The following is a 27,053-nucleotide window of genomic DNA, read 5'->3' on the forward strand; positions in this document are numbered from 1 at the left end:
TATTTATCTATCTCACAGAAAATAGCTTACTGCCGCATAGCAAAATAAGTTGGCTATACTAACCCCAATAGTGTGTGTGTGTGTATGTATGTATGTGTACATATACAAACACACTAAAAATAAAAAACTGTCAAAATAGGAGTATACTGCAACAGATTAACTAAATTAAGCATTCACCAACCAGTCCCCACAGCTGGGCTCAGCCGCATGTAAGCTTTTTACACATCACCTTTATGTTGCTTCCTCCTTCGTTGCTCTCTCTTTTTACTTCACATACACACACAAACAGGAGCCTTCCACACAGTTCTAATGATCCCACTTCCCTTTCTCTGTTTCTCTCTCTCTCTGCATCTCACACACACAAACACGTCCTCCACATCACCCTGACACTGTTTTGCTTCTCTTTTTAAACCACAGATGATTTAAATACTGAAGAGGTGTTTTCACCTCCGAGTGAAAAGCAGTGTGTTATCTGTGTGGGCTATGACACACTTTGAGACAGAGAAAAGCTTGTTATGAACACCAAGATCTCTGAGATGAGTGTGAATTGTGCATACACTGCTGAGCAAGACCAACACACTCCAACAAGGCCAGTTAGAAAACTGTGTTCTTTTGAAAACATATATTTTGTGGTATTTGTGTTTGTCACACACACATGGACATGTTTTATGGGGACTTTCCATAGACACAATGATTGTTGTACTATACAAACTGTATATTGCCAAAAATGTCCCCACAAGGATTTTGGATATTGCCATTATTTGTCCCCATAATGTAGGGTTTACCAGGAACACACACACACACACACCCACACACACACACACACACACACACACACACACACACACACACACTCTCTCTCATGCATCCTGCAGAAAATTATTAGTTTAACCCATGTTCAGCCTTCCTTTAAATGGTTTCCTAATTATAGTGATGTAAAAACTTTTCACTCACTCAGTCACTCACATCACTTATTCTCTCACTAAAATAAAGGCAAGGGCAGTTTTTTTGTTCAGTCACACTGACTTTTAATTTATGAGTTGGAGGCAGATTCTCCTAGCCTGACTACGTCAGACTTCGTACTTCCGTTCAATTTAATTTCGCTTCTGTACTCAGTCTGAGACAGCGTAATAGCTTTCTGTTTTCCTCCGGCCTGAAAGCAGCCGGCCAATCAACGAACAGAGGGCGGGCTGAGAGCCGTGACGTAGACGCTGATTGTACCGTGGATGCGTAGATTTACTTAAAGGGATACTTCAGTATTTAGCATTAAGCTTTGTATTAGTAGAGGATTTTCTGGCCAGAGGCTAAAGACTACAGCCAGTAGATGGCGTTGTTCCGCATGTTTTCAGCCCGCCCATAGAGGGTTGGATCTCACTCACAGAATGTAACGTTACAGTGTCAGCCGTCTTTCTTTGGAAGCTAAGCTAGCAGGCTCTTGTTCTGTGAAGAAAGCTGAATAGTAGGAGAAAGCTGAGTAAGTAGGGGTTACATCCTCCTTTTCCCGGACTTGTCCGGCGGGCGAGATCGTTCAAAATGTCCGGGATTCGGGCTTTTGCTTTCTGCGGTCGCCATTCATTGTTTACATGCACACCTCTTGTTTCAATCTAACTGAATTCATTCCGATTGGTGAATCTGAATGTAGTGTTTACATGAACGCTAAACAAGTGATCGGTTGATGTGCGTTTTACCATTGCTAAGAAAATTCCCGCTCCTCCGTGAGAGATGCGAGACCCGGCGCGTCTCAGTAATGACGCCACCGGCCTCGCGCCGTTCTCCCGCGGCCGTCAGCCTCGTCCTGCTCGCCACAGTAAACATAATGAATGAATGGCGACTGTAGAATGCAAAAGCCGAATCCCGGACATTTTGGGCGAACTCTAAATCCCTGGCAAACTCATCACGTAGGCTAGCCTTCTTGTTTTCAACTGCGCTGCCTTACCGGTAGGCGTGGCCTCCTAAGGCAGCGAAGCAAGTGCATTCTGGGAGTTGTTGTCTTTTATCCACATAAGCCAAAAATACATTTTCTGGATTTTCTCAGTCTAGTAAGCTCCAAATTCAAAAATTTCTTCACATTTCTTATACTTAAATGACCTATTTTAAATACACATTCATCTTCCCAGAGGTGAAGTATCCCTTTAACATAATCTGCAAAAGTCGTTCACAGCCATGTTCACTCCGGTATTTCGCTCGATGGTTTTGTTTTCGCATCATACATGTTTACAGTGGAAGTTAAATGCGGCTGAGCATGCGCATAACACACGCCATAACCAAACATTAAGGGTAACCAATGATTTTAAACTTCAGACAAGTGCCCAACCCCCGCGAAAAAAAAAACGCTTTTCAGTTATGCCATGCCAGAGATTCTCCTGCAGCCTTGCTAAAAATAATGGAACAGATTCTAAGCTACTGCAATTTATCTGAAAAAAAAAAAAATATATTATTATTGATTATAACAGCCGTGCACTCATTGTGCAGTTCTAAGTATTTTTTATTATAGGCTGTAAATAACAAAGTAGATGGGCTGGAAGTCTTCCATGTATAGCAATCAGAATTTATAAACTGCTCCATTACCTCGATTTCCATTGGTTACTCACTGAACATTAGCAATTATTTTCACACGAGCGGTATACTCATAAAAGCTATAATCTGGTGATTTACTGGCTTGCGGCGCAATGCACTTGGCCTCGGTAGCAATTTCCCACTCTCTCTCTGGTCTGTTTATCTCTCTTTGTATTCGCTTATGTTGACACAGTAGCCGTTCTGGCTTCAGCTGATTCAGTGAGAAATGGGTTTAAAAGTGAACACATGTTTTGTGTGTGTTGATTTGGAAAATGTTTGGATGGAAAAGAAATTGTACAGTGCTGTTCATGTAGTTAATTGTCACTGTGGGATGAACAATGGACAATAAATTGGACAATAATTGGTTGAAAAGGCCATTTTATGCATGAATCCATTTTTAGACATTCTTTATTTATTAAAATGTGTCTCTATTGTGCACAATGTAGAGGACATAGCGGACATGTGTATTTGCTCTTAGCCTGCTCTTTGCTCTTATCAATAAGCTGCTGAGAAGTGCCATCAGTGTCTGGTCAATCCCTGCTCACAGAGATGGATAGATAAGGCTGTTGGAGGTAAAAGCAGTGTGTGACTGAGTGTTTGTGTATGTATTTGTTTGTTGGCAGGTCACAAAGCGCTATCGCATTGCTGCCTACTCAGCCTACGCTTATCAAGCCATTAAAGCCCCTGGGGGAGAATGAGAGCGAGAGAGATGGATGAAAGATGGAGTTGTCCATTAGTAATTCAAAAAAGAAACCAATATAGGAGGAGATAGAATAAAATGAACTCATCATCATCATCATCATGTTTTTGCAAAGCCCACACAATTTGAGCTATGGGCTAAAATACCCAGGGTTAGAGGTTTGTTAAAATCCCTAACCTAATTATTAGCAATAATAATAGTGATGTTAGCCTTAGCAACTCTTGGGTCACTTCCAGTCTGTCAGACAGACATGTCAGTGCAAGACTAGAGTCAAAGTTTACAGAGTTAATGTATCTTGAGGTCACAAGGTAGATGTGAATTAGAATGAGGTTGGGCTCTATATGGTTTCAATATGTGGTTGGGGATTTCAGTTGATGTGCTTGGACAGTCTCTTTCTCCAACTCACTGTGAGTTGCTCTGTGACCGTTCTGAACACAGCTGTAATGGGACCATCCAGATGTTTGCTCTTACGCTTACAAATTGCTACAGATTGGTAAAGAGGAAGCAAAGCCCTGGAGGTAGTCCAACCTGTCACCAAGGGGTATTCGTTGAGCCATTTTCTTTACTCTTGTTAAATACACACACATAAACGTGGCGAAGATTTGTTGGGAGGTCTAAATTCAGTCTGCCAGATGGTAAGATAGCTCAGCTTTCTGTGAGAATTCGACGAGGTAAAAAAAATACTATAGGGCATGACATGCTGACAGACATTTGTGTGCCTTCTTCACCCTTAAAATATATTTAAAGGGACCATGAAATCACATGACAAGCATAATTTTTCTGTCATGTATTGACACAGTATTTCACAGTATTTCCCATGGAAACCAGGAATTTGGGTGGAGCACGTTGAATGGCTCATTCCTTTTTTGTTTAGCAATACTTTACTATTAGTTCATGCAGCAGATAACATGAAATAATAATGACCAATATTTTACTGCATCTACTAATCTTGGTTAATTTCTAATACATTTTTTAACATTCCAAGTTGTATAAATAAACTTTAATTTGATTTATTATGAACAAACATGAATTTACAGTACACCGTAGTATATTTATATATTTGTATTATCGTAGATTAATAAATGGTGTAAAAAATATTGGCGAAATCCAGTCATTTCAATAGGAATCCACACGATTAAGAATTTCATGTGAGGGTGAAAGATTTCCCCATGCAGATTTCACAACAGGCTCAAGCTGGTCACATGATTTTGCCATGTTGATCAACAGAAAGCTTCTTGGTTTGAAAATGACTTAAATGTGAGGGGTGCTTCAAACAACACTACACTATTGACAATAGGCGATGTACTATTTGCCTACAAAATTTCACTGGTATGACCAAACCTTTAATGTATTAATGTATGTATGAACCATATTGTTAAAGGGGTGGTATAATGCCCCTTTTCACAAGATGCAAAATAAGTCTCTTATGTCCCCAGAGTGTGTATGTGAAGTTTTAGCTCAAAATACCCCACTGATAATTTATTATAGCATGTTAAAATTGTCCCTTTTTGAGGGTGAGCAAAAACGCATCGTTTTGTGTGTGTCCCTTTAAATGCAAATGAGCTGCTGCTCACGGCACAGTGGATTCTTAGCAGCTTGCAGACACGCAATAAAATGTCAGAAACTGTTCTGCCTTTTATGTTCAAACCGGAGTCGGACAATAATGGAGAGACTCAAGAAGAAGTGACAACATGTAGAATGCAACAGGACGTTTCTGAATGGTTAGTTGATGAATTTATGTAGCTGATCTTCAAGTCAGATTGGCATATTCTGTCATTATAATCTATAAATCGCTTGTGTGGAAACTGTTGTAAGATGCCTACAGAGTGACATGCAATTGCATTTGTGTTACGTACTGTAAAGACGGATGTGACCGCTTGAGCAGACTCCCAAATGTGCTCTACTACAACAACTCTTCCTCTTCTCATGGACTCATCCCCTGTTGTGTGTTCGCAGGCGGTGTTTATGTAAATTTTAGGGTTTGTGATGTCACTAACCCGGGAGGAGCTTTGAACTTTGAGCGTTGTAACTTTGCAGATGTTGTTTATGCTCAAACAGCAACATTACACTCTAACTAAAGTTAGAAAAGTTAAATCATAATCCATCACCCCTTTAAGTTTTAACCTATAAAAATTTGTAGCTTTTGGTATGTAGGCTGAACCTACTAGTTAATCAGTTGCAGGTGGTATCGGAGGATGGTCATTCTCATAATTTTGCTGTATTCTCCTGGAAAAGCTTTTTTTAAAATGTGCATATCTGCTAAAAGTATCCCCCCCCCCCACACACACAAACAGTAGATGGCTTCTAACATAAAACTCAAATTTTGTCTTCATAGTGTTTTTTTAAATCCTTGTCAAAAACTATTTGAATCATGCGTTCCAAAAATGCAATATGACTAATTAAATGTAACAACTATGTAGCACCACACACAACCACACTGCTTGTACTGTAGTCAAGTAACCACGTCCTCTTTCTCTTTTTCTGTGTCAGTTTTTTGTCTCTGTCTGTCTGTCTGACTGTCTGTCTCTCTCTCTCTTTCTTTCTTTCCCTCTCTGACTAACTCTCTTGAGGTTTGGCAGCTGAGCCCCAGAGTTAAGTGGCTTTTCTAGTTTATCCTGATAGGTCAGTGGGAGAAATGAAACTTCATCTCTGAGCCATGATCGCAACACCCCGAACACGACAAGCGGCTTAAAGTTGGATCACAAATTTGCCTTCTGTCAGTAGCTACATTTTTGTACACAACCAATTCTTGACGCTGCGTAAACAAACAAAGCAATCCTGTGTGTGTGTGTGTGTGTGTGTGTGTGTGTGTGTGTGTGTGTGTGTGTGTGTGTGTGTGTGTGCGTGTGTGTGTGCATGTGTGTGTGCATGTGTGTGTGCATGTGTGTGTGCATGCGTATGAAAGCAGGCGCAGCTTAGCAGCACTGTCGGCGGTTTCAGTGGCGGGTGAATTACAGCCTGCTGTAGAGCTGTGGTTTAGTCTGCTTTCTCTCTCACACAGTAAAGCGCTCCACTCGTCTCTCATCAAGGGCTCTCGTTTCATAGGCCCCGATGCGTAACAGTGCTGTAGGCCTTGAACCCACACGCAAATGCACATACACAGGCACTTGGGTGGGCCACGAGTGCCAGTCCTAGGAGCTCAGGCTTGCCACAGGTGCTCCTCTGTTCTGTGTGTGTGGCTAATGAAGCTCATAAAGATGGTGGATCATTACTGAAGTGTCTCAATTGCAACCCTGTAGATTTGCTTATGCAGATTTGCAGGTTTCTGCCAGCTCCTCTGACACATGTCTGAGTGGTAGCGAGTATAAAATTAGCACTACAAAGATGGAGATTGGAACCTGTGGGCACACTTGCACTTACAATCTGTGTAAGTTTGTTTACAGGCACTTTAAAAGTTTCAGACTAAAACAGTAATTCATCTTTTTGAAATGTCATGTCAGTGTTTGTTCAACTGAAATCCGTGTTTTGTGAAGTCGGACTAACAGACCTAGATAATGCGATTGTAGCTGGGCTTTGTCCTACATGCTAATCGAACTACAATTGGCCTCATTGTTGGTTGCTTGCTCCGAAAGACATGATCATGTTTATTTAATCCCTCATAGATTGGATTACGCGTCATGTCATGTACTTGGACAGACAGATGAAGACTTTTGAAGCATTTATCCTATAGATTTCAGCTATGTTGATCTAAGACTTTTGCAGTACACACACATTGTGATTGTGTGTGATTTACACTACACTAAGCTTGGCTTAAGCCTGTAAAACACTGAGTTAGGGACTATTAAAATAACAATAAATTAAATACAGTAGTATAGATAAATAACTTTGAAAGTAAATCTGCACTAATGCTTGTTAACAGACTCTGTGGGATGTGTGTGTGTGTGGGTGTGTAAAAATGTGTTTCCAAGAGTCAATACTCTAACTTATGTCTGGTTCTCAGCTTGCTTAGTGTGCTAACGAGTGGAACAAATTATACCTTAAACTGCTTTTCTATGTGTTTATGTTTCTCTCTTTCTCTTCCTCTTTCTTTATCCAGAATTAGTGCGAGTTTCCATCTGCTGTCATCACGACTCAGACACTTGTTAATGAGGCTTCAGAATCGACTCTAACTGGTAGATTTTATCATGTACCGCACCCAAATACCCAATTTATGTCGAAAAGACTGAGAGCATTTTAAACTATCCCTTTTAAATTTGGTAACCTCTAATGTAATACGTCAGTGTGACTATGTATATGTACTGTATCACTACTGTTCAAAAGTTTGGGGTCAGGAATATTTCTTTAATGTCTCTTATGCTCACTAAGGCTGCATTTATTTGAACAAATATATATTTTAAAATTAAATTTATTCCTGTGATGGCGAAGCCTAATTTTTTCGCCAATTACTCGAGTCTTCAGTGTTGCGTGATCCTTCAGAAATCATTCTAATATGCTGATTTGGTGCTCAAGAAACAGTTCTGCTGCTTAATAGTTTTCTGGAAACCATGACACATTTCTTTAGGATACTTTGATGAATAGATTTTTTTGTAACAATGTTAAAGTCTTTATTGACACTTTTGATCAGTGTAATGCATCCTTGCTCAATGAAAGTATACTTTTTTTTTTTTTTAAGAAAACTTGGACTGTAGTGTATATATGTATATGTTCACTCTGATGCTGATTCTTCTCTTTCTTAACTGCATTTTGATCATGTGATAATTGCAGGGTTTTGGAGCGCTGGGTGCAAGGATGTGTGACCTGTTTACATTCCTGTGTGAAGTACAGATGTGCTCAAACAGATAGACGTTCTAGAATGTGGTCAGTCTGCGGTGTTTCAAGACACAGTTCGGTCTGATCTGTGACGCACTTCCTTTGCTCTGCCATCTACTGCCACTGAAAAGCCTTGGCCTCAGCAGCCACATCCTGCCTGAGATGAGTGTCTTCGCTGTGGTTTTGATGGTGAGTGGAACATGTGGCTACTGAAGCATCCTTATATGAGAAAAACAAAAGCAAGAAGAATAGCGGATAGAACTGCTTTAAATATTAGAGCCTATCATAACGTATTAACTTAGAAAACACAGTGTAGTTATTGGTCTGCTTTGACGGGATGAAAAAAAAGAGGTAATTGCAACTTTACATCTTACAATTGTGAATTTTGTTTCTTGTATGTCGTAACGCCACTTTAAATTTAGCAATTTTACCTTTATATCTTAGCCTGGGTTTCCCCATGCTGCCTTGCGCGCAGCGCGATTTTATTCACGCTGCTAGGCAGCCTGGACACCATGGACCAGAATTTCCCCTCAAAAAGGGAACCAGTCACAGAACGGGGAGGGAGCACTAGACGATGACGATGTCTATGCGACACACCGAAGCAGTTTGTTTGTATCTATGGATCCAACATGGCATCAGACGCGAAGTTGCCTTTCGATGCAGCCTTAGATAGTGTTCTAAGTAGTTTAGAACGCAAGTTTATTTCGTCGTCTTTCGTCGTCGAATTTCTGTCGCTCTACATGCGTCATCTGGTATAATTGAAACGATTGGCTATGAGCTACGTACAGGCGCATTTGATAGACATTCGTAGCACCCAATAAACGGCTCTGGGCATTCGTAAACCACGCCTCGAATACGAGAAAATGAACGTGGTTCCCAGACCACGTCTCAATGAGAAGAGGTCTGACGTTAGCCAGGCTATTTATATCTCACACTGTGACACTATGTCTAACCATATAACTTTATTTTTTTCATTTTTTTAATTAACTTTTTCTTTTTTTACTCTGATGTGTAAATAATTGACATAATTCCTTCGTGCAGTATGAATAAAAATGAAAAAAAAGAAAGAAAAAAATCTCAGGGCATGTTAGAAGAAGCATCTCATTGTAGTTATTATGTTCGATAAATGCAGTGCATACTTATTCTGCTCATTGCGTGTTCAGGTAGTCTGCTTCATACACGCCTCTTGGGCAAATGAAGCTGTTCTCTGCCAGAGCCCAATTAGTGAGGGTCACTGAGCGACTTTGACGTGGGTATGTGCGGTTACCCCATCAGTGGGCCAGATAGCTCATTAGTGCTAGCGCTGTGGACTCTGTGTCCTTTGCTGAGCATGCAATCTGTCTGTAGTAATCCACAGGAAGCTGGCATGGGAAGGGGGCGAAAAAGTCTGTACTAAAAAAGGTTGTCTAAAAAGCAGGCTTGAGGTGTAAGCGGCATGTTGCCAGAGCAATATAGATTTATTGGACTGTCCTAACAACAAGGTGGAGAGGCGGCGAGAGAGAGCAGCAAGGACAAGCATTTCTGCACCCTCACAGTCGATTGTTCAGTAGAGCCGAAAATGTGTTTTCAGATCTTGGCTGGACTTGCTGTCCTAGGGGAGACAGAAAAAGAGAGCCCAAGAAAGAAATTCAATGTGTCTGTATGATGGTCGATGTTAGTGTACAGGATATGTGTGTGTGTGTGTTCATATGTCAAAAGCCATGTTCTCAGGACTTGTGGGAATGATCTGAAGACCAAAGACCACTCTTATCTGAGTTTGTGTGTATGTGCTTTTCGGATTGAGCACTCAGACTGACAGGATTCATTTTGGGCTGAACTATTACAATGGAAGTTGCATGTCCAAAACACCATAGTATTGTACAATACAATAAAATAACAATTCAACTTACAGCACCTACATAAATGTAATAAAGAACATAAAGCAAAACCACACACAAAGCGCATTATTATACCATCATTTTGTTTCCAGGTGTACCTTGTTCATTAAATCATTAAGTCTCTGTTAGTGTTTCTCAATCAAAAGGCTGCATCCTAAAACTGCATATTTCAGCTACCATGTCATCAAGCGCCATTAAAGGCCATCTCAATTTGAAGAACCTCTGGAAGTCAGCCTTCATTTTGTGTCATCCTTTCAGCGTATTTTGAAGGATGCATCAAGTGTATCCTTTGCATCCTCCGGTCACCCACAACATTTCAGTCCACAAAAAAAAATTGGTGGAAAATGAGTAAGCACTGAGCTTGTCCGGGTGCATAATGAAATGCAAGACGAAAAATATTTTTTTAGAAACGTAAATTTTTATTGTGTTAACTAATTGTGTTAACTTTAAAACTAAACTTCCCATGATGGCGGTTGTCGTTCAATGTATTGCATTCATAGAAAGTCAGAAAATACAACGATTTTTAATATAGGGTATTTTTCAAAATATATTTAGTATTAATATTTATATGTTAGTATTTTCACTCCATAAGTGTCAGAAACCTTTATGATGTAGCCAGCGGACTTAGTAGATGATCTCATTCTAGCATTCTGTTTTGAAAAGGAGTCTAGCCCAGAAGCCTCAGAAGAACTGGACTAGGAAGGACAGAGTCTCACTAAAATGCAGCCTTCTGATTGGGAAACACCATGTGTGTGTATAGTGTGTATATATCATGGGGTCAAGTTTTGGCTGTTAGCATGGGCCAGTTTGCCCATTTAGTTTTTTGTAAGTAACAAATCACTTTTCAGTTGTATTATGGGTTTGATGTTTTGCTTAAAAATATCCTTATGACTGTGTTATTATAACTGTATTTTATACAAGTATGTGATTATACAGTCTCTGCTTCTGCAATGATTGTTGTTGATGGTTTCCCCATAGTAAATGCTCATATTATATTCAATATGTTTACATTGACCATTACCCTGTCCTGTATATCTTAACAGTTTACAGGAAGCAGATGATGTCTCAACTGTCTTTAGTCATTTGTTCAGCCATCATGTGAGCGCAGCACTCTCTCTGTCTCATGTGGCACAGTCGTCAGGGCACTAGACACCTACCTGCATGTTACCAGGACAACACCAGCTCTGAGACTATTAGGACTGCAGTCTTGGCAACGGTGTGAGTAGCTCTTTGAGGAAAGATTTCATCATGTACAACAGAAAATCTACTGATTATTTTTCCCACACTCTTTCCGGAGTCTTTCAATCTTCTTTAAATTGCAGAATAAAATAACACGACCCGGACCTTCTAGTATTAATTCCTGGGATGCAACTTTTTAAAATCCCAAACATGCTATTGGATTGCTTAGTTTTGTTTCTGTATTAAGAGAAATAAATTTCACTCAAAGAAAACCGTTGATATGAATGATCTCGCTAGCTGTAGGTAATGTATTAATATTGGTCTATTTAATATGGATTGTTATAGATTTTTTGTATTTTTATTGATATTTTATTTGTAATATTTTTAGTAGGTAAATGACAGGGGGACATCATAATGTTTTGAAGCAAAAAAGTTTAATGACCATCTGCAACGAGTTCTTGCTGAGGCGTCACTCTCTGCATACAGGTATGACGAAACAGAGAGCAATAATACATTTTTAATGTGCGGCTCAAAATGCTGACCAAGATACGAGACTCCCTCTGCTGAAAATCTGTCTCTTGAATAAATAATCATCATAGACAGCTGTATTTTTTGTCAATTTCCAAAATTCTTTCCCGTATGGTTTAATTTCTGCAAAAAAACTTATTCTTTTGTTTTGGAAGAAAAAGGAAGTTCCAACGATTAAACTATGGCTAACAGAGATGACTGGTACACTACATTTAGAAAGAATTAGGAGTGCTCTAAGAAACAAGATTTTGTTATTTGAAAAAATTTGGTCCCCTTTTATTTCTTTTCTGCAGGCTAGTGATTAATGTTTACTATGCCTTCATAACCTGCTTTTACCACTGGATAGCACCTTTGGGTTGAATTTTTGGGTGGGTTGTTATTTATTTATTTATTTATTTATTTTTTCATTCTTATTTGTCAGGATGTTAGTTTTATTTGTTTGCATAAAAAAAGTGTAGTTACAAATGATTTTCTGCTGAAAGACCAAATAAAAACATTTAAACCGGCAAAATTCTTTCCCTGTGAAGTGTCTGTTCATTTGGAGTGGTGTTTATTGCGCCAGAGTTTTGTCGCTTTGCACACAGCTGTTTGGTTCGATATCTATTTGCAGTCTGTTCCTAAGGGGTCACGATTTGGCTGGTTAGCATGGCCCCATTAACCCTTGCTTATGGTAGTTGACTACACCAGCTGGTAGAGATGGTCACTGGTTCTAAATAAAAAACAAAAACATTTTGTTCGCTGATTGCATTTAAAAAACAGTATTCTTACAGAGTATTGTTTTTGCAAAAAACATATGCATCACTTATGTTTCATTATAGCATTGATTTACCAGTGACTTTCTTTTGTAAAAAGAAAAAGGAATTTCCTGTTTGTTGCCTTTCGTGCCACAGGTTGTTTGCATGACCTGTGCCATCAACCAAAAAGTGTTGTCATGGTGTCTATGTCACTATGTAAATGAACACCAGAAAAATACACATTCACCACCATGGTACCAAAAATCCTGTCTGGATACAAAGGTAAATGATTACTCATTAGACAGGAACAACAAATGGGTCAAGACAGGAGTGAAAGGGGTAGAGTAACACCACATGTTAGTCATTTAGTCCATACAGTTCTTCCTGGGAAGTTTTGCCCTAATTCACTCAGAGGTCCGATTTCACACCATCAGGAAAGAAACTCACACGGCGACGTGCAAGCCTCATGACATTATGGTGTGTGACTCACAGAGCCGCTTGGCAAAAATATCCTAAATAAATAAAAACCGCATCCAACTGTTTCCTGATTCACCACACACTGTAAAAACTAAAGGAGCCTCAAGTATCCTGTTGGATACTCAAGGAACTTCAAAATGTAATTTTGGTGCCTCAAAGCTCTTTTTCCTATAGTAGGGTTACTGGAGGAGCATTGACAATCTTTGAGGTTCTTGCTGGAACTTATGGGATCCTTTAAGCACTTTGTATTTACTTCAGAGGTTCTGGAGTCACCTTTTCATTACCATGAGACCTCGAAGTGCTTTGGGGGAAAATAGAGGAACTTAAATGCGATAAAAGGGTTATTGGAAGATCTTTTAACATTTAAGTGGTTCCTGGAAGATCTCTTATGTTAAAGCCAGCATCTGGAGGAACCCAATGGTTCAGTGAGGCCCGAATTAGATTATTATTCTATTATTATTATTATTATCCTATTATTATTATTATTATAGGCTACTTAAGTTTGATTCAGTATACATACCCAGGTGAAAAAGACGTACTATTAAATGTATTAAAAATGTACTTGAGTGTGTTTTTAGTAGACCTACAATACAAATATACTTTAATGCATTTTTATTATTATTATTATAGGCAAGTTTGATTCAGTATACATACCCAGGTGAAAAAGATGTACTATTAAATGTAGTAAAAATGTACTTGAGTGTGTTTTTAGTAGACCTACAATACAAATATACTTTAATGCATTTTAATACATTTAACAGTAACCTAGTCTTTTTCACTTGGGTAGCTTACATATATTTAGTATAGGCCTATTTTATTAAGTCATTTAAACCTTAAACAACAACACTAAATAATAATAATATTATATGAAGAAGAAGAAGCAGGAGGAGAAAAGTATTATTCAGTCACGAAACTGCTGCTATTCCTCTGCTGTCGTCGCTTCAGTGATCCTTGCGCTGCTCGCGCGCAACAAAGCTCAGCTGATCGACGTCATCAGGAAAGTAACGGCTCCTCTCATCAAAGCTTCCGCCGTTTGTTCGGCTCTCCATTACAAGGTTTGTAAACTCGCCAAATAAATATAAATACAGAGTCTACTCACTATATATTTAAACACATATATATAAACTAAATGTATTATACATTACTACGTTTTTACAGTGTTTACCACTCGTTTATTGCACAGTATCTGGTATGAAGGTTTTAGCCGCGATGCTAACTACGTTGATCTAATGAACAAATGGAAATGATTGACTTATTGTCTTAGATTGATTCATTCAATTCAACATTTTGTACAACTGTGTCTTCAAATTGCTGATATAGCCTAACTACTTTAGAAAATTCTCTGATTCTTGGCGTTTGTTATGAATAACAAAAACAGGTTATAGTTTGCTCTGTTTTTGTTTAGCCTAACATTAACTTTACTTACTACAGGTGCCCTCATTCTCTCTCCATTTACTAGTCAATAAATATTATGTTGTGAATAATCAGCTTTGTTCTTTTGTTTCCCCAGAACAACCATTACATTTCTAAAATAATCTGAACATTTCAGTGGCAACATTGAATTACAGTAAGTTTCCTGCACCACATGCAGTACTTTATTACTATGAACTTTCTCTGTGTGAAATTGTATTGTTTGACTGTGTACTTGTGTTTTTTAATCAGTTACTCTCTGAAAATCTTTTCTCATGATCTCAAATCTCATTCATGTTACTCAGAAAAATAATATCACAGGTTTGATTCACAAAAAATGCTATAGACATTTTAACTCTGAATTATAACTTCAAGTTTAGTCTTTTTCGACAAAAAAAATAAAAATAAAAAAATAGGAAAAAGCAATTAGGCTTCAGAAGACTTGCAACACAACCTTTGTTGTGAGTTGTGAACTCATTGATTATTTTTAGGATCTTTTCTGGGACATTTTTGGAGCTTAACCATTTTCACATAAATTGTTGCATTGAATTGAACTAGACAAGTGTACATAAGAATGGTTTCATGAATGATTTACACAATTCTTTTCTGCTTGTTTCATGCAGTGAAATCGAACGGTGACTGGGGTTGCATTATGCCTGAGATCTGCTTTTGGGTTCCACAGACAGAAAGTCAAACAGGTTTGGAACGTCACAAGGCTGAGGAAATTATTTAAATTTCACAACTATCACTTTAATAACATTACTAACAGCAAATTTTGTACTTTGCAGGGATCTCGGTAAGCTGAAATACAAGTTTGATCAAGAATAAAAATCCTCCTGTAGACCTGAAAATAATTGAAGTGCCTGGACCATCCACCAGAAAAGACGAAAAACAAACGGAAAACGATGCTGTACCTTTTCACTTTTCTAACTCGTTAAGTACCTCACACCAACTTGGTCCCATAGTGACATTTTTGACCACAAACGAAATTGCTGATCGTGTGGATTCTTATTGAAATGACTGGAATTCACCAGTGAACATTCACAGAACAACAGATCATTTTACTGCACCTTAACTCTGTTTCCGGGTCGAAGCCTCTACTTCTACTTCCTCTATCTTGTTTCATGAGAATACTCAACAACCATTTATGAACACTGTTGATTCAAGTCACACATTTAAGATTTTCAAAAGCCATAGTGTACATTACAGTCTCCAGTCAAACGGCATCCCAGACTTCAACATTTTATGATTCAAAATAGCTGAATAACTAACCATCAGAGATTTCAGTATAGAGATAAAGGTTACAGCACAATGAGTGCATATTAGCACTGTTGTTTGTTTTTGGCATCTGATAAAGCTTTTGGACTTGGAAACGGTGATGTCAGACTAACCATCGGACTGAGACACAAATGTTTTAAAGTTAAGTATGATGGACATTTTTAATTAGTTCAAATGTAATTTTTTTACATTGATTTATTTCGTGGAACATATGTGTTTCCATGCATTTTGTTGAGATGTCTTTTCTTGTTTATCTATTGTATATACATGGTTGATTATTCATGTTCCTTATGTATTATACTATTTTTTTGTGTATTCATTGATATTAATCTGTAGTTAGCTTTTTTCCCCATGTGCATGGAAGTGTATGTATAAAAATGAATATCAAATATGTAATAAACAATTCTTATTTTGTATTTGGTTCAATTTGTTTATTATAATAGATGTCAAAGGTAACCATAGTAACAACATGAAATTAAATATTTAAAAAACATGAAATTTGGTTCCTGGAGGCACCCAAAGTGGTTCCACACAGTGCCTAATATAAGAGTTCCTCAGGAAACCTGTGTGGTTCCTCAGAGAACCGGCCCTTTTTAAAGGGTGCCTAGAGGATCTACAGACGGTTCCGCCGGTGTGGCGAAGTGAAGAACCCCAAAAGGTTCCTCCAGGCACCTTTTATTTTTACAGTGCATGAGAGAAATGTGAACTGAACACAAAGGTGTAATGGATGCAATCTTTTTAAAGGGTAGCAATTAAACAAGACTGACCTTGAAGACTCCTGTGAAATACATTCTCTGTGATTGTTTTGAGTTTGAAGTGGATAAATACAAAGTAAGTTCACTGGCACCAAATTGTGCAGTAATTAAGTCATTAGCACCAGTTAAATATGCTATTTGTTTTTAGCTTGCCATCAGCCATACTCATAATAATTGCTTGAGAGCCGCAGCCTTGTTGGAGATACATTAACATGAAGCAGTCTGATAATTAGAGAATTAAAAGAAAGTCCATTTTTAATCTTCTTTGGAAAAGAAGACTAATGGATTTCTCACACACACACACACACACACACACACACACACACACGGTTAGCGCATTAATCTCTGTTGATTTGTCTAATCGCTTTCTCTCTCTTGTGTGTCAGATCATAGAAAGATGATTACAAGGTTTTGGGTTCAGAGACGTTTTCAGTCCGGAAGAAACAGCTGAGTGTTACGATCGATGAATCCTGTATCAGGCCCCGGCAGACTTCATGATCCGTGAGGAGGTTAATCAGTGTTAATCAGAGTAACTGACTGCTCTGAGCTAGCGCACACCTCTTGTGTGTGTGTGTGTGTGTGTGTGTGTGTGTGTGTGTGTGTGTTGAGCTTTTATGATTGTTAAATCAACATAACACGTTTGTGAGGTGTGTGTTCCTGTTTATTAGGATGCGTAAGAGAGGTTGTGGATGTTAATGTATGCATGATAACAGGGAGCCTGAGATGCGTTTGATGTGTATCGCAACCCCTGCTCAGTGCCTTTTGATAACTCCATGTTTGAAGCGTTTTTGTGCCTTCACTCTTGCTCTTTCCCTTCATCTCCCTCTTTCTCTCCATCTCACCATCTAGTCTAGTGAGTTCTGACAGGAAATAGAGCTCAACAGCAATCCATTGCCGGTGAAGGGGATATTTTTAGAGAGACTGTGTCATTCAGCGAGCATGGCAGTACTTGTGTGAAGTCAATTTCGCCTGGAGGGAGATTTAAGTTGCAGTGAGTACCAGAGGGAAAGCATTTTTTTTTCTCCACTTTTTTTTTTCTGGGAAGGTCATGAAATTAGCATCTAGGAGGAGTGAGTCAGAAGAGGCCTGCTGTGACAGATAGCCTTTGTGTTCAACAGGAAAACACAGTGGTGTGTATTGTCAAGGCAAGCCCGCCTGCTCCCATCTCCTCTCCGCTCCTTCCAGAAAGTGTGTGAATTACATAGAGTGAACAGAACATTGAGACTCTGTGTTTGTATCAAAGGAAACAGGCATGATTTACAAGTCTAAATCCTAGAATCAATCATATTGCTGCATTTTGATTTAGAATAAGAGATTTCTTTTGTTTCGCACACTGCAGTATTCAGCTTTTCTAGCCTCAAGCATTTGGTCCAAGGTCTTGGGAGGTGACAGTGGACACTGAACCCATTTAGCACTGAACTGATAAGTCACATCCGCACTGCTGACACTCTTGGCCTCTTAACAAGTGCTCTTAACTTCCTTTCTCACCCTTTGCTCTACTCATTGTCCATAGCAAAGTTACAAAGAAACTCGAGTGTTTGTTTTGCTTTCTCCACATGAAACACCAGACTTTCAACATTTCTGGTTAGTGACATGCGTATGGGAGGATGATAAAGGAAGGAAGGTAGGAAAATAAAACATACTCCTATCATTTTTGTTTTATTTACAATGACAAAAACATAAATATCGAAGACCAGGCCGAGTTAATGACCGGATTTTCATTTTTATCTTTTTAAATGTTTTTGTACACATAAGTAAGATTAAACAGAAAGCAAATGGAGACGAGAAAGCTGTTACCGTATAAAACACCTCAGCTGTTACCGTATGCTGTTGATCACGTTTTGTCAGAAACTCATCTGCTCTGGATGGTCTCTGAAGAGGCCCCTGAGTGGGTCTGTCATTCACATGGAGCCTCTTGAACCTGCCCGCCCTCAGCCTCCCTACATCCCAATTAATGGGAAAAAAAGGCTGCTTGACTCTGACAGATGCTCTTTAATTGTTATCCTCCATCCCTGCGGATACTCTAGTTTTCACATTTGCAGACACAGGCTGTCTGATTGCTCTGCGCCTCAGCATAAGCTGAACACCCTCTGCCTTGAAGGAACATGTGCTAAGAACACAAGTGCTTGTTCAACTTTAATATTCAAATAGAATTTTATCTTGTCTTATTTTGTGAGGATCAGGGTGGTCTGTCTGTCTATTGTTCTATCATTCTTTCGCTATATCGTTTGTTCTGTTGTTTTATCTATCTGTAATTATCTTCAAAAAAAAAAAAAAATCGTCCAACCCTAACTTTTTTTTCATGTTACAAATGTCTTTTTTTTACCTTGAATTTGACCTTCCTTACATTTTGATTCAAATTATAATTCTTATAAAAAAGAATGTTTGCCACTTCAGTTAAACTGGAATTTAAAAAGCATTCTCAAATCGATTTTAAATGGCACATAACCCTGGGAATATTGCAGTACATCCGTATTCAAACTGACATAACTCAAATCTATACAAACATTTTCCTCACACGTCAGTCTGCGTCGATACTTGCATCAGCAGTCATGTGTAAATGTAATGGTCTCATTTTATTCCTCTGATCTTGTTCTTTGTTCTTTTGTCCTCAGATATTTGTGGCTAACTTTAGCAAATACCTGTTGTGTGGTGACACCGGCTACGCCTATAATGTGATATTAATCACCCTTCTTTATAATGAAAGCAAGTGTGCAGTTCTAATCCATCAACTGCGGTTTACACACAATGCCTGTGATGTTTACCTTTACTTGTTTTGACTGTTTGCTGGATCTGGTTGCCTGAATTCACCTTTGAAACCATTTCCTATTCTCTCTGCTTGTGATGGCACCCAGTCACTCCACCTCATGCTGTTGAGTTATTTGTGTGTGTGTGTAGTCAGGTTTGTGTATGTGTGCGTTTGAGAGAGAGCAGGAGAGAGAGATTTCACACCCTGTAGGTTGTAGGCTGTCAGTGACGCACAATCCAGACTGTCCGCCCAGGCCTCTGTCACAGTGCCATTAACACTAGTGCATGCTGGGATTTCCACTCTTCTCTGTGAGTGCATTAATGGAGCCTTTAAAAAGGAAGGTTAAAAGCAGCACATCCTGCTCAGATCAATTCTTTATTGTGGTAGTGAACCGTGGCTGCTGTGACTCTTTCCCCTTGTTAACATAATGCTTTAAAAAGCAACCGAAAGGATTTTACTGTATAAATAATGCAAATGGAAGGTAATCACTAAAAGCAACAGGTTATGGCACGCTCATCACTTTTCAGTGCTAGCGGCAAACTGTACACAGACTTAAAAGCTTTCTGCAGTGAGAGAAGGAAAGAAGGAGGAAAATGCAGAACTTTACGCAAGTTGAATAAAGCAGTAGCATTGACATAGAAGTACAGAGACAGGGTTTTGTAGCATATTCCCAGAAACACCATCACCTCACAGAAGGGGACAAACCTCTTAAGACTTGAGCATTGGATACAACACGGCTGCTTTATTCCAGCAGTGTTCATTGGGTCAAGATGGCAGGTTGAGCTTTCTAAAAGCACTCGAGCAGAGTTTATGGTCATTTATGAAGCAGGTGATACAGGGTTGAAAAAAGATAGGCATGTTTTAAGGAACTGAAGATTTTGAAGATACTGCAAGAAATAAAAGAACATTGAGTTCTTTTGTATTAGTTTGTCAAGAATCCATTTTGTTTCAATCTCATTACCTTGTTCTAAACTTAACATAATTGTCTTTCTCACTGGTAAGAGGTCATGTTAATTCTCTGTAGCATAATTAGAATAGGATACGATAGAGCCTCATTGATCCCTGAGGAAAATGTCTTGCTATAATAACAGATTCCCAGCACACAGCAGCAGGCCACAAGACGTCAGACCAGTCTAACATGATGAAACCATGTATATCAAAGTGAAATGTAATGTAAAATGAAATTTTGATGAATGATGTTTTTGTGTATAGTCATTTTTTGATTAATGGAAGTGCTAGGAACAAATAACTGAATTTCGTGTTATTTTGTAGTACGTAATAATAATGAGAAAAATATTCATACAATATATATATATTTTTTTTGTGAATTAACTAATTTTACTTAATATATAATGATCTGTATAAACTATAATTGAAATAATAATTTGGTAAATGAAAAGAGCATATTTTGGTTTCAGCATGCAAACAAAGATATTCGATATATTGCTTCCAATGCAACAAAGTTGATATAATCGGTATTTTAGAGTAGGTACAATAATTTTAGGAGGAAGTAAAGACTTGTCACAAGTCCTCTGGCATCCAGAGTCCTCTGGCATCCCTCCACCAATAGTTTTATTATGTATTCAAAATCATATCAGCATCAAAATGATATAGCATTAATTATGGATTAAGAAGCTGAAGGCGAGTTTTGTGCTTAAGTCCTCCATCAAGGACAGCAAGACAAATATATTTTCTTTCATCCCCCTCAAAGATTATATGAAAATATGAGCTCATAAAATAAGGTCATCGATGTTCAAATAGTTTTTTTGTTTGTTAGATATTTAGTAAATCATGATTTGAATACATTATTTATTTTACTCTGAAAACATATTAGAGGTCTAGCATGGTATAATCCAAGGCCAAAAAGCACCCCCACCCCCTTTAACAAAATAGTACCATCAACAAGAGTTATCGATCTATTTTTCACATATTCACCCATCCTCTGAGTCTTGAGGTTATGAATATCATTATGAAAAATGCCTGCAGAAATATGTGCCTGATGGTGGGTTGTGGGCCGTGACAGTGAGCTCTCTCCTTCTGCATAAGTGTCAAACTCACTCAATAATACTATCAAAGAGTACTTAACCTTATCCGAGTTTCACAGTGTGATTGGCTACACACTGATGGAGTTTGTCCAAGAGTTTGGGAAATGTGTTACTATCTGAGAGGTAGATAAAGAAAGAGAGAACTTTAGTGGCAGAATAGTCAGCAGTCTCTAGTGAGTTAGGTGGACCTTGGGAAGCTCCCTAACCCTTTCTCTAAGTGGACTACAGGGAGACGCTGATAACAAGGTAGCGGCACTCTGTGAAGTCAACAGAACGAGAGAGCAAGGGATTGTAGATGTTGAAAGCATGATAGAGTTCCACAGGAGTTCCAGGTCAAGGATGTGATGATATCTTCTTCCATTTGTGTAGATTTGTAAGGAAGAGAGAGAGATGTTATACAGTAGATGATAAGTCTGCACAAGACAGAACTGTTTGTATGATATATTTGATGTCTGTCTATGTATACACATAGGTCTCTGCTTTTGTGTTTATTCAGTTCTGCACAGTTCTAAACTTACAGTGCTATATGTGCACCTTTTGCCATGTGAATTGGGGGTTTATCTTTGATCAAAATAATGACATGAGATAATGAGAAATAAGAAGGGAGAAGACAGCTGGATGTTAGAAAATTCTGAAGAAAAGAAGTCGTCTGTGAAAGCTTCACAAATTAAAGCTTCAACTTTTAAGTGAAAAATCTGAAGCCTTTTCATTGGAATGGCAGCTGGAAAAAGCAGATAAAGGTCCTTTCAACAAAATAATTATTGCTAAAATAATTTTCGAATAACCTGTGACTTAAACGTAAATTCCCATACAGATCTCTGGCCATTGGGCAGAACAACTAAAAAAGTGTTGCTTGTTTCGTAAAAAAAAAACATTTGTTCTTAATTGTCATTAAGAGTAAGTTAAGTTTGACCAATGTGTAAATAAACTAATAAACAAATAAATAAATAAGTAAATATATCATTTTATTTGTCCTTTGCAAATGAAGTGGTACCACACCTTGTCACTGACCCTATTATCGAAAATGTGACAATCCAGCTATTTAAATATATTTTTAATCAAAATATATAAAACTAAAAAAAAAAAATAGCATGATTAATGAGAAAAGCAGGTTCCATTTAAGACTTATTTGCAGTAATGTTGTTGTGCGGGGTGGAGGGGGATAGCATGGGCATATTGGGTGTGCTAACTTGATCACAGCTGTGTCATGCTAATGAGACCCTCAGGGCTGGGCTGGACTACTGCTCTTTGTTGCGTGTCTCCCATAAGACTTGATCTGAGGTGATAACCTTTGTTTTACACTGGGCCTCTTACAATACTGCATTTGGACAGGTGTGTGTGTGTCAAAGGATACGGGAATAGTTACATGAAATCTTCCCATAGAGAACAATATCCCACCCCCAGGGAAATTTTGAGTGTTTGTGATTTGTCAAATTGTTCACAAAATGTCTGAAAGGAGCTGAGAACAAAGGATAAATTGTAAAACGAACAAAAGCCTCACATTTACCATCATCAGCTTATAGATCAAGTTGTTGTCTTTTTTTATTAGGAAACATATACTGTATATATATATAGTTTCTCATTAAACAGTTACTAGTTTTTAATGAGAGGTGCCATGTGCGAAAGTGTTTAGTAGACCCACTCCACAGCTAGTGAGCATGAACAAGTATATCTGTGGGCTTTTATGTGTGTGTAGGTGTAAAGCCAGCTATATTTCCTCTCATCCTCTGTTCTCTGTCAGATGATAGCTTGGTTGGCACTACAGATACTGGCGGTGTTGAGGAGGTGCTTGACTTTTCGTCCCCCCAAGCTTTCACACTCCGCCTGCAGCACCTGGCCACTTTGTTGACCTGCTTTTAAAGCCCTATCCACTTGTCTCAATCACCAAAAATAACTGCACCCCTCTGAAGAACTCTTTGCTGCTTTCATGTGTTTCTCTCGCTTTTTCTCTCAAAGTGTGAAAGCACTTATGTAACGCGTTTACTATTTTACTATAAAAATAATAATACATATTAATAAATGATCAAAGTCAAGATAATTTTATCTGTCTCATCTCTGGTCATTTTTTTTGTCACTGATTCATTCATTCATTCATTCATTCATTCATTCATTCATTCATTCATTCATTCATTCATTCATTCAACTGATTCATTAAAACACACTGATTCATTCAGGAATGAAATGAGACATTGAATCAATCACTCAACTGAATCGTTCAAGAACACTGATTAATTCAATAATGCCACTTCTGCTGTGGCTTCGTTTGGAACATTGGAGGAGCAAAAACAATGTAACTGGCAATTGTATCTAAAATGTAAGGGCCTAATTACACCTGGTCACTTCATGCATGTTCTCTGATTGGATAGCTATCCGATCGTGAAAAGACCAGGTGTAAATGCCCTCTGAAACGCTTTCGAGACGGATTTAAATCCGATCACTCGAACGACTTCAGGAGGTGGTCTGAGACACATTCCAGACGAAACTGGAAGAGTCTAAATGCATCTGGTTGTTGAAATCACATATGTAAATTTTACTCTATAATAAACATGTGAGAGCGTGTTATAGACTATATGACATGTTATGGCCAGATATGACAGCGCCACTGCAACACACATCGCCACAGATGAGTAGCTGAAAGTAAGTTGCAGATGCTCATTTGTGATCTTCACACACAGATCTTCATTTGTGTGTGACGGAGGGATTCCTGCTGCTGTTTTTATTCCTTTACACATTATCCGCACATACAGCGGACACATTTAGCCCAGCACACAGCATTGTTTTGGCTGTGGTAAGTTCTGTCGTGAAATATTCGTATCAAGCCGACCAATCGGGTTGTGAACACATCCCTAGCGTTTTGTTTATTGACCTGTTGTATAAAAGCAATAGTCCTTCTCCCAATGAAACGTCAGACTCTTATGGATCATAAAATGTTATCCATTACACCATTTGTATGTAGAGTCTAACATACACAAAGAGGACCCATAAATGTTTTAAGCCTTAAAAAATAATCCAGATTCTCTTTAAATGTGTACTTAACCTGTCTCTGAACCAAAGAGTGGACACAGCTATTGATTCCTTAGACAACATGGAGAAAAACTCAGCTAAGTATTGCTGCCAAGTTTTTTCAAGAGAGCTCTCATGCCCCTGTGGCTTACCCCCGGAGCTTTTCAAATAGCTGTGATAGGCAGCTGTGTCCCAAACAGGCTTATGAACATATAACACCCTCTCCTAACACACACACACACACACACACACACACTCACACTCAGCTGCGCTCAAAACAGGCTTATACACACTCACACACTGTGACAGCCAGCTGAGTTCTCAACAGGCTTATGTGCCACAGGTTCCTGTGTGGAATCTCTTTCTTCTTTATGGTGAGATTATAGTGAATCCATCAGTACAGATGCAGATTGGATTGGGAGGCGAATCCCTAAAGAGAAGCTTTTCTTTACCCATCATCTCTGGCAGCTCCCAAATCAAAGTGTTGGATTAACGGTCACAGATCCACAAGCACTAAGTCCTTTTATATGGATATATATCATTCATTACCTGCACATTAGCATCTAATATATGCTATTTCTTTGAGCAGTGTGTGAGTCAGCACGGTTATGCCAAGGCTCCTGATTGGAAGATATTACTTTTACTGGAACAGGAGCAGAATTTCTAAGTGCTTATTGTCTCTCTCTCTCTCTCTCTCTCTCTCTCTCTCTCTCTCTCTCTCTCTCTCTCTCTTTCTCTCTCTCACACTCACACACACGCACACTCCACATACAACAGGATAGGGCCAACTGCCAAAACCTCCATCTTTCTTACTCTTGTTTTCATTTGGCGACAGTGCTCATGTCTGCATTTGTCTCTTTTGATAAGGCCTTTCATCCTGTTTGCATTGATTACAGCCTGACAAGTCACTCTGATACACCATGGCCCATTCAGCCGAGCGCTGCACACTGAAGCTATTGTAAGCAGGAATGTCTCTTTTCAGGCCCCAATCCCACGTATGAAAGCACGTCAATAATCCAGAGACAGAGGCGCCCCACAATGCATGCACACCATCAGAGTCGAAACCTAGTTTTCTGCTCCACTACCAGGGAAGTCAAGCAAAGAAGAGAGGGCTAGGTAGAGGAGGGTTGTGTGGATGAAAAAACAGGAAGGCAGAGAACGAGAAAGAAGCATTTCTCACATACTGAGGATAATCCTGCCAGCTATCATTTGGAGATACATTAGCATGAAAATACTAAGCGTGTTTGTCAGAACAAAGGTGCGAATGAACAGACACTTGGGTATGAATCAGTTGTGCGTCTCCATATTGCGGCTAAATAAGTTCGATCCTTTAGCAATGGTTATATAGCAACACATAAATACACAGTGAAATTAAACTGTTGCAGGTATACGACAAATACTTGGTTTTATAGCTGAGGCAGTAATTTGAAAAGAGGGGTGGGGTGCAGTCTGTCATCTTCAGCTGTTACTTTGGTCATCAAAATAGACTTGACAGGACTTTGTTAGCCCTTGTCTGTGGGTTGAAAACTCATTGACTCTCACTTTTGTTGTATTATATAGACCTTTTTTAGGGGTCACTGAGCAAGCAGGAAATCTCCATTATCTCTGTGCACACCAATGGTACACAAGTGGCTTGAAGATAGCTTACTCTTCATAGAAGGATGTCTGCCATTAACCCAGTTTAGCATTTTGAACATTTCTGTAATTCCAGGAGAAAGAAAAAAAAAGCAATCTTACATTTGTGCACTGACACAAATGTTGATGTACAGTTCTCTTAAGTGTTAAAACAGTAATGCATAAATTATGGCTCTCTTTGTGACTCCATGCTCCATCCCTGATTCCACTCCTGACATTTGTTCCAGCCAATAACCCTCCCAAATAGGATGGACAAAAGTTTACAGTTTAATGGAACAATGGTTGGCTTTTTCACAGATCTTTTGTATTGAAATGACCTTGAAGTCCCTGAGTGCAAACATCTTAAATGTGTCCAATTAGACAGAAGCTTCAGTTTAACAATGCATTCCATGATCAGATATCTCAGATTTGTGTTTTATACAGCAAATGTCTATTTTTTTTTTTAAAATGACTAAAAATAAATAAATAACAATGAAGGATTATTAAACATATCAGATTATATCCCTATTTGGTGAAAACAAATAAAGCCAGAAACAGTTGGCTGCGATGAACCAGCCTTTAAGTGGAATAAATGTTTTGTTTTGTGGTAATGTGACTTGCATACATAGGGAAAAAAATCAAACTGATATTTAGCCCCTACTAGCTTTTCCCTCTTTTGTTTTACGCAAGGCTCTTTTTACCACATGGTAGTGACAGATTGTTTGAGCTGGAAGGAAAAGCCATTCGAAGCTAATTAAGCAGCCATTCCAAGCACTATTCGCAGGCGGGAGGCTGAGAGGCACAGGCATTTGTCAGCGCTCTACCCCTCGTGGGCTTGATTGACAACTTAGGTCTCGAACTGACAACCCGTGTCGCTCTTAGCCAATCAGATGCAGGCCAGCGCTCTGATTGGTCGGCGGGCGCAGAACAACGAGCCGCGCCCCACGTGGGTCTGAGCAACACATGATAGGTTGGGTTTTTTTTCGGTCGCAGACGTGGGCATCATGGAGGGTGTTGCTGAGCAGACAGCGTGAATCAAGTAATGAGGGCTGATTTCACAGATTATGCTGTTAATTTGAGTTACATTCAGAATCGGTAGCATAACTATACATTGGCAATGAGGGTGCCCTCTCGCATCACTGTTATATGCGTCCTTGGAAGGGATAAAACTGGACATTTGAAGGATGTTTAGGCTCATACCAGTCGCTCATTTTGTAAAACTCAGTGTCAAGTTCGCAGTTTATTGAAAATATGACATTAAAACACTATTCATGAAGCGTCAAAGTAATTATAACCAGAATTAATGAAACTTACAACTGCTTTTCGTTGAAACAGCAGTAGCCAGCAGCAGTCATTGGCATAAATCAGTGAATAAAAGCGCAACAGACAATTTCGCTTG

At 38.8% G+C, this 27,053-nt stretch overlaps 1 protein-coding gene and 1 long non-coding RNA gene across 2 annotated transcripts in view; both read left to right on the plus strand.

The window, feature by feature from the left end:
• The first annotated feature begins 13,799 nt into the window (after positions 1 to 13,799).
• On the plus strand, positions 13,800 to 15,049 carry LOC308682971. Its single transcript, XR_014029212.1, has 4 exons — positions 13,800 to 13,855; positions 14,311 to 14,367; positions 14,834 to 14,908; positions 14,999 to 15,049. It is a non-coding gene; the product is annotated as an uncharacterized lncRNA (long non-coding RNA).
• Positions 15,050 to 26,608: 11,559 nt separating this feature from the next.
• Positions 26,609 to 27,053, plus strand: part of tle3b (TLE family member 3, transcriptional corepressor b) — a 39,286-nt gene continuing 38,841 nt past the window's right edge. Inside the window, exon 1 of the mRNA XM_081351082.1 lies at positions 26,609 to 26,693. The gene's annotated coding sequence lies outside the window, so the exon portion shown is untranslated. The remainder of the gene's footprint in view (positions 26,694 to 27,053) is intronic.

The sequence above is a fragment of the Scardinius erythrophthalmus genome, assembly GCF_964197995.2.
Source record: "Scardinius erythrophthalmus genome assembly, chromosome: 2".
NCBI lineage: Eukaryota > Metazoa > Chordata > Actinopteri > Cypriniformes > Leuciscidae > Scardinius > Scardinius erythrophthalmus.